This window comes from Odocoileus virginianus, chromosome 32 (assembly GCF_023699985.2).
Source record: "Odocoileus virginianus isolate 20LAN1187 ecotype Illinois chromosome 32, Ovbor_1.2, whole genome shotgun sequence".
NCBI classification, from domain to species: Eukaryota; Metazoa; Chordata; class Mammalia; order Artiodactyla; family Cervidae; genus Odocoileus; species Odocoileus virginianus.
In genome coordinates, this window is record NC_069705.1 from 37,127,937 (window position 1) to 37,139,565 (window position 11,629).

The window sequence follows — 11,629 nt, forward strand, 5'->3', positions numbered from 1 at the left end:
CTTTTTAGAGAAGTCTTTAGTTCTATATGTAATTTTTTAGTACATAGAGGGAAATCTCATTCCAAATTCCTAAAATGCTTAGTTTGGTTATTTGTGTTTTCTAAAATTATAGTTGTCAATTTTACCTAAATGTTTTATTTACTGGCAAAGAATTGTTCATATCCTTATAAAAGATTATTATGTATGTTGGATCTATACTGTTGTTTTTTCCTATTTCCTGATATTGGTACTGTTACCTTTTAATTTTTTATTAGTCTTCAGTTCAGTTCAGTTCACTCACTCAGTCGTGTCTGACTCTTTGAGACCCCATGAATCGCAGCACGTCAGGCCTCCCTGTCCATCACCAACTCCTGGAGTTTACTCAGACTTCATGTCCATCAAGTCGGTGGTGCCATCCAACCATCTCATCCTCTACCGTCCCCTTCTCCTCCTGCCCCCAATCCCTCCAAGAATCAGGGTCTTTTCCAGTGAGTCAACTCTTTTTATTATTCTTACTAAGGGTTTATTGATTTTATTTAAGAAAAAAAGCAATCAGTTGAGCATTGCTGCCTTTTTCTAGGCTCTATTTGTTTCCTACTTCATTAAACTTTGTTCTTTACTATTGCCTTGTTTTGGTTGCAAATACAGGTTAGTAGAGGGAAGATCTTTTTGTTCCAAGTGTGCATGGAGACCTTTGAGGAGGTGAGAATCCAGGTAGCACGGTAGGAGTGGGAGAAGCCTCTTTGTCCTGGTTTGTCTGCATTTATAGTAGCTCAGATGGTAAAGAATCTGCCTGCAAAGCGGGAAATCTGGGTTCAATCCTTGGGTCAGGAAGTTCCCCTGGAGGAGGGCATGACAACCCACGCCTGTATAGGGTTTCCCTTGTGGCTCAGTTGTTGGCGAATCCACCTTCAGTGCAGGAGACCTGGGTTTGATTCCTGGGTCAAAGGAAACGGCAACCCACTGCAGTATTCTTGCCTGGAAAATCTAATGGATGGAGAAGCCTGGCGGGCTACAGTCCAAGGGGTTGCAAAGAGTGGGACACGACTGAGCAACTAACACTTCCACTTTTTTCACATTAAAAATAGGTCCTGGCGTTTGTCTGGTATCATTTATTTCCCAGGGTGGGGTGGTTTCGGGGGCTATCTGGAAGTTCAGCTTCCTCCCACACCTTCCCCCATGTCTCAGGTCTCAGCTTCATCCAGGAACACAGGTGCAGGACCTGTGAGGGCTCGTGCAAGAGAAATTAAATTCCCATTAACTTCCTGTTTGGACTGTCATAGACAAAACTGTTGAGAAATTCTCAACTGCATTGTTCCTAAGGGTCTTTGAAATGAAGTGTAGGTACTTAGCAGCTCTGAGGATGAAGACAGAAAACTGAGCAACAGGGAGCCACACCTTCTCCCTTAGTTCTGTCTGGAAAAAGCAACTGTGTCTGTATGGTGTGGTCAAAATAGAGATCTGGCATTATTCGACTTACTTGACTGTATACATTTACATGACTGACAGAATTAAAATTTAGAAACCATGCAGAAGAAGCTGTGGAAGGGCCCTCCTGATAAGAATCATAGTGCAGACCTCAGTCTGGGAGACTGTAATAAATGCCTTTTTCTAAAAAAATACTTCTTTATAAATTATGTTTTAGGATCACAAACAACTATGTAAAGAAATTTGCTTAAAAATAAAAGGCATCAACTTAAGTTTCCTCTTCAAACATTTGGATAAATTATAGTCAAGGAACTGGATAAAATATTTTCAGTAAATCAACTTTGGTATTCACTTGCCAATTCAATCCCAGAAGAATCAGCAAATAGTTCCACCAATGCCTAATTAAATATTTGGCTTGTTTATTTTTGCTGGCTTAGCAGTGAAAGATGAGTTAAGTGCAGATATTTTCTGTTAAATATGTGTGATATCATTAAAATAAAGCATTTTCACCACAAGATGCACCTTACCTTGGTAGCTTTGTTTTATTTATTTATTTATTTTGCTTATTTTTATTATTTGGAGGATAATTACTTTACAATATTGTAGTGGTTTTTGCCATACATTGACATGAATCAGCCATGGATTTACATGTGTTCCCCATCCCGATCCTCCCTCCTGCTTCCCTCCTCATCCCATCCCTCTGGGTCTTCCCAGTGCACTAGCCCTGAGCACCTATCTCATGCATCCAACCTGGGCTGGTGATCTGTTTCACCCTTGATAGTGTACTTGTTTCAATGCTGTTCTCTCAGAACATCCCACCCTTGCCTTCTCCCACAGAGTCCAAAAGTCTGTTCTGTACATCTGTGTCTCTTTTTCTGTTTTGCATATAGGGTTATCGTTACCATCTTTTAAGATTCCATATATATGCGTTAGTATACTGTAATGGTCTTTATCTTTCTGGCTTACTTCACTCTGTATAATGGGCTCCAGTTTCATCCATCTCATTAGAACTGATTCAAATGAATTCTTTTTAATGGCTGAGTAATATTCCATGGTGTATATGTACCACAGCTTCCTTATCCATTTGTCTACTGATGGGCATCTAGGTTGCTTCCATGTCCTGGCTATTATAAACAGTGCTGTGATGAACATTGGGGTGCATGTGTCTCTTTCAGATCTGGTTTCCTCGGTGTGTATGCCCAGGAGTGGTATTGCTGGGTCATATGGCAGTTCTATTTCCAGTTTTTTAAGGAATCTCCACACTGTTCTCCATAGTGGCTGTACTAGTTTGCATTCTCACCAACAGTTTAAGAGGGTTCCCTTTTCTCCACACCCTCTCCAGCATTTATTGCTTGTAGACTTTTGGACAGCAGCCATCCTGACTGGCGTGTAATGGTACCTCATTGTGGTTTTGATTTGCATTTCTCTGATGATGAGTGATGTTGAGCATCTTTTCATGTGCTTGTTAGCCATCTGTATGTCTTCTTTGTAGAAATGTCTGTTTAGTTCTTTGGCCCATTTTTTGATTGGGTCATTTATTTTTCTGGAATTGAGCTGCAGGAGTTGCTTGTATATTTTTGAGATTAATCCTTTGTCTGTTGCTTCATTTGCTATTATTTTCTCCAATTCTGAGGGCTGTCTTTTCACCTTGCTTATAGTTTCCTTTGTTGTGCAAAAGCTTTTAAGTTTAATTAGGTCCAATTTGTGTATTTTTGCTTTTATTTCCAATATTCTGAGAGGTGGGTCATAGAGGATCCTGCTGTGATTTATGTTGGAGAGTGTTTTGCCTATGTTCTCCTCTAGGAGTTTTATAATTTCTGGTCTTATATGTAGATCTTTAATCCATTTTGAGTTTGTTTTTGTGTATGGTGTTAGAAGGTGTTATAGTTTCGTTCTTTTACAAGTGGTTGACCAGTTTTCCCAGCACCACTTGTTAAAGAGGTTGTCTTTTTTCCATTGTATATCCTTGCCTCCTTTGTTGAAGATAAGGTGTCCATAGGTTTGTGGATTTATCTCTGGGCTTTCTATTCTGTTCCATTGATCTATATTTCTGTCTTTGTGCCAGTACCATACTGTCTTGATGACTGTGGCTTTGTAGTAGAGCCTGAAGTCAGGCAGGTTGATTCCTCCAGTTCCATTCTTCTTTCTCAAGATTACTTTGGCTATTCAAGGTTTTTGTATTTCCATACAAATTGTGAAATTATTTGTTCTTGTTCTGTGAAAAATACCGTTGGTAGTTTGATAGGGATTGCATTGAATCTATAGATTGCTTTGGGTAGTATAGCCATTTTGACAATATTGATTCTTCCAATCCATGAACATGGTATATTTCTTTATCTGTGTCCTCTTTGATTTCTTTCATCAGTGTTTTATAGTTCTCTATGTATAGGTCTTTTGTTTCTTTAGGTAGATATACTCCTAAGTATTTTATTCTTTTTGTTGCAATGGTGAATGGTATTGTTTCCTTAATTTCTCTTTCTGTTTTCTCATTGTTAGTGTGTAGGAATGCAAGGGATTTATGTGTGCTAATTTTATATCCTGCAACATTACTGTATTCATTGATTAGCTCTAGTAATTTTCTGGTAGAGTCTTTAGGGTTTTCTGTGTAGGGGATCATGTCATCTGCAAACAGTGAGAGTTTTACTTCTTCTTTTCCTATCTGGATTCCTTTTATTTCTTTGTCTGCTCTGATTGCTGTGGCCAACACTTCCAAAACTATGTTGAATAGTAGTGGTGAGAGTGGACACCCTTGTCTTGTTCCTGACTATAAGGGAAATGCTTTCAATTTTTCACCATTGAGGATAATGTTTGCTGTGGGTTTGTCATATATAGCTTTTATTATGTTGAGGTATGTTCCTTCTATGCCTGTTTTCTGGAGAGTTTTTATCATAAATGGGTGTTGAATTTTGTCAAAGGCTTTTTCTGCATCTATTGAGATAATCATATGGTTTTTAATCTTTCAATTTGTTAATGTGGTGTATTACATTGATTGATTTGCAGATATTAAAGAATCCTTGCATTCCTGGGATAAAGCCCACTTGGTCATGATCTTTTTAATATGTTGTTGGATTCTGTTTGCTAGAATTTTGTTAAGGATTTTTGAATCTATGTTCATCAGTGATATTGGCCTATAGTTTTCTTTTTTTGCTTGTTTTTTGTGGCATCCTTGTCTGGTTTTGGTATTAGGGTGATGGTGGCCTCATAGAATGAGTTTGGAAGTTTTCCTTCTTCTGCACTTTTCTGGAAGAGTTTGAGTAAGATAGGTGTTAGGTCTTCTCTAAATTTTTGGTAGAATTCAGCTGTGAAGCCATCTGATCCTGGACTTCTGTTTGCTGGAAGATTTCTGATTATAGTTTCGATGTCCATGCTTGTGATGGGTCTGTTAAGATCTTCTATTTCTTCCTGGTTCAGTTTTGGAAAGTGATATTTTTCTAAGAACTTGTCCATTTCTTCCAAGTTGTCCATTTTATTGGCATAGAGCTGCTGGTAGTAGTCTCTTATGATCCTTTGTATTTCAGAGTTGTCTGTTGTGATCTCTCCGTTTTCATTTCTAATTTTGTTGATTTGGTTCTTCTCCCTTTGTTTCTTGATGAGTCTGGCTAATGGCTTGTCAATTTTATTTACCTTTTCAAAAAACCAACTTTTAGCTTTGTTGATTTTTGCTATGGTCTCTTTTGTTTCTTTTGCATTTATTTCTGCCCTAATTTTTAAGATTTCCTTCCTTCTGTTAACTCTGGGGTTCTTTATTTCTTCCTTCTCTAGTTGCTTTAGGTGCAGAGTTAGGTTATTTATTTGACTTTTTTCTTGTTTCTTGAGGTAAGCCTGTATTGCTATGAACCTTCCCCTTAGCACTGCTTTTACAGTTTTGGGTTGTTGTGTTTTCATTTTCATTCGTTTCTATGCATATTTTGATTTCTTCTATGATTTGTTCGTTATTCAGAAGCGTGTTATTTAACCTCCATATGTTGGAATTTTTAATAGTTTTCTTCCTGTAATTGAGATCTAATCTTACTGCATTGTGGTCAGAAAAGATGACTGGAATGATTTCAGTTTTTTTGAATTTACCAAGACTAGATTTATGGCCCAGGATGTGATCTATTCTGGAGAAGGTTCCATGTGCACTTGAGAAAAAGGTGAAATTGATTGTTTTGGGGTGAAATGTCCTATAGATATCAATTAGGTCTAGCTGGACCATTGTGTCATTTAAAGTTTGTGTTTCCTTGTTAATTTTCTGTTTAGTTGATCTGTCCATAGGTGTGAGGGGGGGTATTAAATTTTCCCATTATTATCGTGTTATTGTTAATTTCCCCCTTCATTCTTGTTAGCATTTGCCTTACATATTGTGGTGCTCCTATGTTGGGTGCATATATATTTATAATTGTTATATCTTCTTCTTGCATTGATCCTTTGATCATTATGTAGTGTCCTTCTTTGTCTCTTTTCACAGCCTTCATTTGAAGTCTATTTTATCTGATATAAGTATTGCCACTCCTGCTTTCTTTTGGTCTCCACTTGCGTGAAATATTTTTTTCCAGCCCTTCACTTTCAGTCTCTATGTGTCCCTTGCTTTGAGGTGGGTCTCTTGTAGACAGCATATATAGAGGTCTTGCTTTTGTATTCATTCAGCCAGTCTTTGTCTTTCGGTTCGGGCATTCAACCCATTTACATTTAAGGTAATTATTGATAAGAATGGTCCTGTTGCCATTTGCTTTGTTGTTTTGGGTTCGTGTTTATACAACCTTTCTGTGTTTCCTGTCTAGAGAAGATCCTTTAGCATTTGTTGAAGAGCTGGTTTGGTGGTGTTGCATTCTGTCAGCCTTTTGCTTGTCTGTAAAGCTTTTAAATTCTCCTTCAAATCTGAATGAGATCCTTGCTGGGTACAGTAATCTGGGCTGTAGGTTATTCTGTTTCATTGCTTTAAGTATGTCCTGCCATTCCCTTCTGGCCTGAAGGGTTTCTATTGATAGATCAGCTGTTATCCTTATGGGAATCCCTTTGTGTGTTATTTGTTGTTTCTCTCTTGCTGCTGTTAATATTTATTCTTTGTGTTCGATCTTTGTTAATTTGACTAATATGTGTCTTGGGGTGTTTCACCTTGGGTTTATCCTCTTTGGGACTCTCTGGGTTTCTTAGACTTGGGTGGCTATTTCCTTCCCCATTTTGGGGAAGTTTTCAGCTATTATCTCCTCGAGTATCTTCTCATGGCCTTTCTTTTTGTCTTCTTCTTCTGGGACTCCTATGATTCGAATGTTGGGGCATTTCACGTTGTCCCAGAGGTCCCTGAGGTTGTCCTCATTTCTTTTGATTCTTTTTTCTTTTTTCCTCTCTGCTTCATTTATTTCCACCATTTTATCTTCTACCTCATTTATCCTATCTTCTGCCTCTGTTATTCTACTGTTGGTTCCCTCCAGAGTGTTTTTGATCTCATTTATTGCATTATTCATTTTTAATTCACTCTCTTTTATTTCTTCTAGGTCCTTGTTAAACATTTCTTGCATCTTCTCAATCCTTGTCTCCAGGCTATTTATTTGTAACTCCATTTTGTTTTCAAGATTTTGGATCATTTTTATTATCATCATTCTAAATTCTTTTCCAGGTAGATTCCCTATCTCCTCCTCTTTTGTTTGGCCTGGTGGGCATTTTTCATCTTCCTTTACCTGTTGGGTATTTCTCTGCCTTTTCATCTTTTTTAGAATGCTGGGTTTGGGGTGGCCTTTTTGCATTCTAGTAGTCTGTGGTTCCTTTTTATTGTGGAGGTTTCTCCCAGTAGGTGGGGCTGGGTGTTTGGCTTGTTGAGGTTTGCTGGTTAGAGAAGCTTGTGTTGGTGTTCTGGTGGGTGGAGCTGGATTTCTTCTCTCTGGAGTGCACTGGAGTGTCCAGTAGTGAGTTTTGAAATGGGTCTATGGGTTTGTGACTTTGGGCAGCCTGTATATTGATGCTCAGGGCTATATTCCTGCATTGCTGGAGAATTTGTGTGGTATGTCTTGCTCTGGAATTTATTGGCTCTTGGGTGGTGGTTGGTTTCAGTGTAGGTATGGAGGCTTTTGGATGGTCTCTTATTAGTTAATGTTCCCTGTAGTCAGGAGTTCTCTGGTGTTCTCAGGTTTTGGGCTTAAGCCTCTTGCCTCTGGGTTTCAGTCTTATTCTTTCAGTAGCCTCAAGACTTCTCCATCCATACAGCACTGATAATAAAACTTCTAGGTTAATGGTGAAAGCATTCTCTGCAGTGAGGGACACCCAGAGAGGTTCACAGAGTTACATGAAGAAGAGGAGAGGGAGGAAGGAGATAGAGATGAGCAGGAGGAGAATAAGGGGGACTCAAGAGAAAAGAGGCAGATCTAGGCAGTACTCTGTTCCCTAAGTGTTCTCCACAGCCCAGAACAGCCACAGAGATTCACAGAATTGGATTGAGAAGAGAAGGGGGAGGGAGGAAATAGAGGTGATCTGGGGGACATAAAGGAGAGTCAAAAGGGGGAGAGAGTGATCAAACCAGTAATCACACTCCTGAGTAAAAATGGGTACTGAAGTTTGGATTCTTAAATGTCCAAAATTTGTATCTAATACTGAAAAACAAAGATTAAAAATCTAGAGTAGAGGTTAGACTCTTAAAAATACCATACTAAAAAACCACAAAAACACAAAAAAATTTAAGAAATATATATGGAGTTTGCTTTAAAAATAGGGTCCTTTTTTTTTTTTTTTTTTGGCCAGGTTATAGTGGGTTATAAAAAATGAAAATTAAAGAATAATAGAGGAGTAATAGAGGACTAAAAAAAAGAAAAAGTAAAAAAAGAAAGCAAAAAATTTTTTTTTTTTAATTAAAAAAAATTAGTAGTAAAAAATATATCTAGGAATTTCTCTGGAGCTGTTGTGGGCAGTGTGGGTTCGGTTCAGTTTCAAATAGCTCCTTGTTCCAGCTTGCACTTCTCGATATATATAGGCTGCTTCCGGTAGTTGGTGTTAACTTTAGGGATTTTAACCTGTTGCACCTGTCACTTCTGAAGCGGTTCCCTTTGTTTATTTGGCTTCTGTTTGCAGGTCTCTTCAATGTCTAATTTCCGCCCTGACACACGTGGGTGGAGGTGGTCTCTTGTTCAGGTTCGCTTGTTCAGTCGTGCTGTGGGGAGGAAGGGGCGCTGCAGACAAATGTCACCGGCCTGTGTGGGGAGCACTCGCGGTTTTCCGGCCACTCTGGGTTTGCCCCCACTCACGGGTGTGTGCTTTCCCCGTCTACACTGCTCAGGCCCCAGGCTGCTCTCCAGGGAGTGGGCCCTGCGTTGCGTGGACTTCCCAGGCCAAAGCCACTCAGATTCAGGTTCTCGGGTACTCCACAAAAGCACAGACTCAGTTGGGCTGGCATTTTGTGCCTTCCCCGGTTAGAGCAGCTCAGGCAGCCAGGAGCTTGACAAGCGCACTCTCCCCAGTGCAGGGCGCCTTCTCCCCTCCGCGGTCCCAGCCTCAGTTTCCGTGAGCACCGGTTGGGTGCGCCTTGTGTCAGTTCTGGGGAGCTTGACTCTAGCTGCGACCCTCCTGGCAGATGTCGACCATCCAGAATCTCAAGGAAGTCTTTGGTTAGAAGCTGGAAGCCTGTTTGCAGTTTGGTAGGGGGTGTCGTCTCTGGGGCCGCGTTTGCCCCTTTCCCCTCCCCTCTGCCTTTGGCGGGGGATGGGCCCGTCCGCTGCCAGGTAGCTCTTCTGGTATTTTCTCAGTCCTTCATTCTGGGAACCGGTGGGTAGTGCCTAAGTTTAGGGCTTTTCCCAAGTTAGTTCTCTCTCTCACTATCCCACAGTTTAAGTTGCTATTTCACGTTAGCTCCCTCCGCTTGCCCTCAGGGCATTCGGGCCCGGTCCTTACCCTAAGCACTGCCGCCCGCTCCTCTCCGTTCCGCCCCCACTTGCTGGTGGCAGATATGGGCGCCTGGGGTACTTTTCTGCCAGGAGTTGCTTTTAGGCATGTAATCTGTGGATTTTATTTATTTTTCCTCCCAGTTAGGTTGCCCTCCAAGATTTGAAAACTTCCCCCAGACCCGCCAGTGAGAGGGTTTCCTGGTGTTTGGAAACTTCCTCTATTACGACTCCCTTCCCGGGACGGATCTCCGTCCCTAGCTCTTTTGTCTCTCTTTTTATCTTTCATATTCTGTCCTCCCTCTTTTTGAAGACGATGGGCTGCTTTTCTGGGCGCCCGATGTCCTCTGCTAGCGATCAGAAGTTGTTTTGTGCAGTTTGCTCAGTGTTCAATTGTTCTTTCGATGAATTTGTGGGGGATAAAGTGGTCCCCCCGTCCTATTCCTCCGTCATCTTAGTTCCCTCCTCTGGTAGCTTTGTTTTAGTGCTATGGAGAGTTTGGTAAAAAAAATTTCTCTAAAGAAAAATTCTCCTAAAATATCAAATCTATTTAGTAAATATTGAAATTCTGAAACAAATACACTGTTTAATATGCCCTATTTATTTTGATGTGGAGTTTAAGGAGTACATAGGTGAATTAAATGATTATATGTATGGAAACATGGCCTATGAATTTGAAAATCTTCTGTATGGTGTGATAAATAGGAGCTCCAAAATAAAACTGCTCTCATGTCTTCTCGGTGAGAGGAAATACATCTCATTATAATAAATTGTTCTGTGAGTGGAGAATGTTGCCAAGAATTTTTGGCCTCTCTTTGGGGTACGTACTCATGTAGTTGTTTTTATGATCCTATAACAATATTTTTTCCCTCTGTTTTAGTTAAAGGATTGTCAGGTTCTCATTAAACACAGATTCTAATTTCTAGGTTGAGTCTGTTTCATCTTGGCAAATCAACAAGTACAGATCTTATCATAAATAAATGTCAGTTAAAATATTTTGCCCCGCAGAATATGATATGGGGTTCTTGGCATCTGTACCCTCAACTCAATTTAATGCCAGTTCTGGGTAGTTTGGATTGTAGGGGCCTGTAGTGTCTTGGGTGTGTGTGTCTGTGTGGGGGAGAAGGGTAGGAAAGAGGGTTTTAGAAAATTAGTATGGATGTTGCATTCTAAATCAATGATGGACAGTTCATGTGGTCCAGTGGAAATCAATTTAAACAAGAGCAGATAGAGGAATAATTAATAAAGTATTTGGAGAGGTAGCAGAACTCAGTTGCCTCTGTTAAAAATCCAAATTACTTTTTTTTCCCTATGAATTCTCATTTTGAAGGTTGAAATAGAGTACATAAACTTTAATATTATTTCATGCATAATATTAAATTTTAATATTATTAGATTATAAGAGTGCTGTTTTCCTTCTGAATTCTCAAAATGCTGGTTCAGTATAATGAAGCAACCTTATCTTCTTTTGCGTCTTGTGTAACATATTGAGAATATGTCATGCATGAAGCCTTTTCACCTCTTGAGGGGGGATTAGTTATATTCAAGATGCTGTTTTGACTGGTATTGCCAAGGGACTGTAGTTGGTTGATAAAAGAAAATTATTGGGTGTTAGGAGAGTATATAAAGAATGGAGATGAGAGAAGAAATGCCAGGGGCATCTGTGGCATCTGCTGGAGTCCCCTGGGGCAAAGCAAATAGCACCAGTGCAAAATACTGGACCACTTTCAAAGAGTTCCAAATTGTATGGCACCATGCTCCAGGGGGCTTTAACTACCTAGACATCTGCTGTGTTATAACTGCAGTCGTCAGATGGCTCCTAAATTGTGTTGAGGACAGCTTTATGAGGCAGTGAGTGAAAACCCAACCCGAGGTGAAGTCATTCTGACCTGGCTTGAGAACGGGCGGGTGTGCCTCCAAGGATGAGGGGCCCTCAGAGAGCCGGGCGCAGATCTGGCTCATGAGATGGAGGCTGATAAAGCTGCTGGGACAGAGGTGTGTTTCAAGCAAATGAATTCACAGAACAAGTTTCTTTGACAGTTTCTGAAAGCAAACAGACCAAGAACCACTGCATCTGTGGGAAATCTTGATGAGTGATGGCAACTGCAAGTGTGTCTCGTGGGAGAGGATTTTGAGTGTTAACTCTGATTTTCAGGAAGGTATATGAAGACTGAGGAAAGTAATTGTTGAACAGTTTAGAATTAAAATGCTAGAGTATAGTTTCTGTGCTGTTTCCCCCTATGAATCCTTATGTATGGGCCAAAGGAATATAACACCTCTTCAGATGTTAAAACTCAAGAGCAGGCAAGTCATTTGTGTATCAGTGGCTGCCTAGCTGTCCACTAGACTTCTTTCTTCTCTGGTCATACAGTTACTGT